Raw genomic sequence first — 2,706 nt, 5'->3', positions numbered from 1 at the left:
CATAAGCTCTGATTTGACCCCTAGCCTGTGAACCTCCGTATGCCATGGGTGTGGCCCTAAAAAGACAAAAAAAAATTATAGGTTTATTAATTCAACTTTGAAAATTAGATAATTTTTATCCTTTCTGGCTTTTTTGAGTGGTAGAGGTGTTTATTCTTTCTTTGTTTTTTCCCCTTACAAGTTCTTTATTTTTATTTATTTATTTATTTATTTATTTATTTATTTATTTATTTTTGTTTTAACTCAAAGATTTTTGTTGTATTTTATAATTTATTTTTATAATTGCACAATGATCACCACAGCACAAGTTTACAGCATTTCCATCCTGAATGCCCAAAACATCCCTCTCACCCCAACCTGTCTCCTTGGGAAACCATAAGTTTTTCAAAGTCTGAATCATTATCTGTTCTGCAAAGAAGTACATTTTATCCCTTGTTCAGATTCCACATTTAAATAAGAGCATATGATGTTTATGTCTCACTGTCTAACATCACTTGGCATGGTAATTGCTATGTCCATCCATGCTGCTGCAAATGTAATAATTTCATTCCATTTTTATGCTTTATATTCCATTGTGTTTATGTACCACATTTTCTTTACCCAGTCCTCTATAAATGGACATTTAGGTTGCTTCCATGACTTAGCTATTGCATATAGTGCTGCAATGAGCATTGTATTGTATGTATATTTTCAAGTTATGGCTTTCTCTGGATAGATGTCCAGGAGTGGGATTGCTGAGTTAAATGATACTTCTATTGATAGTTTTTTGAGGAATTTCCATACTGTTTTCTATAATGGTTGCACCAGTTGACATTCCTACCAACATTCCCTTTTTTCCACAACCTCTCTAGCATTTATTGTTTATCAACTTTTTGATGATGGCCGTTCTGGCTGGTGTAAGGTAGTAGCTCACAGTTGTTTCGATTTGTATTTCTCTAATAATTAGTAATGTTGAACATATTTTCATGTGTTATGTGGCCATCTGTATGTCTTCTTTGGAGAAATGTCTTTTTAGATCTTCTGCCCAATTTTTGATAGGGCTGTTTTACTTTTTGGTATGTAGCTACAGTAGGTGTTTATTTGGAGATTAATCACTTGTTAGTCCCTTTATTTGCAAATATTTTCTTCCATTCTGTAGGGTGTCTTTTTGCTTTGTTTAGGGTTTCCTTTGCTGTGCAAAAATTTTTAAGTTTATTTAGGTCCCTCTTGTTTATTTTTGTTTGTTTTGTCATTACTCTAAGAGGAGGATGTGAGAAGATGTTGCTGTGGTTTATGTCAGAGAGTGTTCAGCTGATGTCTTCTTCTAAGAATTTTATAGTATCCAGTCTTATGTTGAGTTCTCTAATACATTTTGAGTTCATTTTTGTGTATGGTGTTATAGAATGTTCTAATTTCATCATTTTACATGTAGCTGTCCAGTTTCCCCAGCAATGCTTAATGAAGGGACTGTCTTTTCTCCATTGTATATTCTTGCCTTCTTTGTCACAGATTAGTTGACCCTAGGTGCATGGGTTTAATTCCGTGCTTTCAATCCTGTTCCACTGATATATATCTCTCTTTTTGTGCCAGTACCATACTGCCTTGATGATTGTAACTTTGTACTAAAGTGTGTAGTCAAGGAGCCTGCTTCCTCCAGCTCCATTATTCTTTCTCAAGATTTCTTTGACTATCCAGGGTCTTTTGTGTTTAAAAACAAATTTTAAAGTAGTTTGTTCCAGTTCCATGAAAAAAGGTCCTTGTTAATTGCATAGGAATTACATTGAATCTGTAGATTGCCTTTAGTGTTGTCATTTTGACAATATAGAGTATTCCACTCCAAGAGCATAGTGTATCTTTCCATCTGTTTGTGTCATCTTTGCTTTTTTTTTTTATCAGTGTCTTCTAGTTTTCAGAATACAGGTCTTTTGTCTCTGTAGGTAGGTTTATTCTTAGATGTTTTATTCTTTTTCATGGTTTGGTAAATGAGTTTGTTGCCTTAATTTCTCTTTCTGATCTTTCATTGTTAAAATGCAATCAATTTATGTGTATTAATTTTGTGTCCTGGGACTTTGCCAAATTAATTGAAGAATTCTAACCGTTTTCTTGTAGAATATTTAAGATTTTTCTGGTATAGTATCATGTCATCTGCAAGCAGTAATAGTTTTACTTCTTCCTTTCCAATATGGATTCCTTTTATTTCTTTTCCTTCTCTGATTGCTGTGTCTAGTACTTCCAAAACTATGTTGACTAGTAGAGGCAAGAGCATATACCTTTGTTTTGTTCTGATCTTGGAAATCTTTTAGCTTTTCACCATTGAGAATGATGTTAACTGTGGGTTTGTCATATACGGCCTTTATTATGTTGAGGTAGGTTCCCTCTATGCCCACTTTCTGAAGGGTTTTAATCAGAAACTGATGTTAGATTTTGTCAAAAGCTTTTTCTGCATCTATTGAGAGGACCATAGCTATTATTCTTCAGTTTCTTAATGTGGTGTATCACACTGATTGATTTGTGTATATTGAAAAATCCTTGCATCCCTGGGATAAGTACCACTTGATCATGGTGTACAATCCTTTTCATGTATTGTTGGATTCAGTTTGCTAGTATTTTGTTGAGGATTTTTGCATCTATGCTCATCAGTGCAATTTCCCTGTAATTTTCCTTTTAGGGTATCTTTGGCTTTGGTATCAGGGTGATGGCGGCCTCATAGAATGAATCTGGGAGTGT

This window comes from Phacochoerus africanus, chromosome 6 (assembly GCF_016906955.1).
Source record: "Phacochoerus africanus isolate WHEZ1 chromosome 6, ROS_Pafr_v1, whole genome shotgun sequence".
NCBI classification, from domain to species: domain Eukaryota; kingdom Metazoa; phylum Chordata; class Mammalia; order Artiodactyla; family Suidae; genus Phacochoerus; species Phacochoerus africanus.
The sequence above is the reverse complement of the archived record's forward strand: the minus strand, read 5'-3'. Positions refer to the sequence as shown.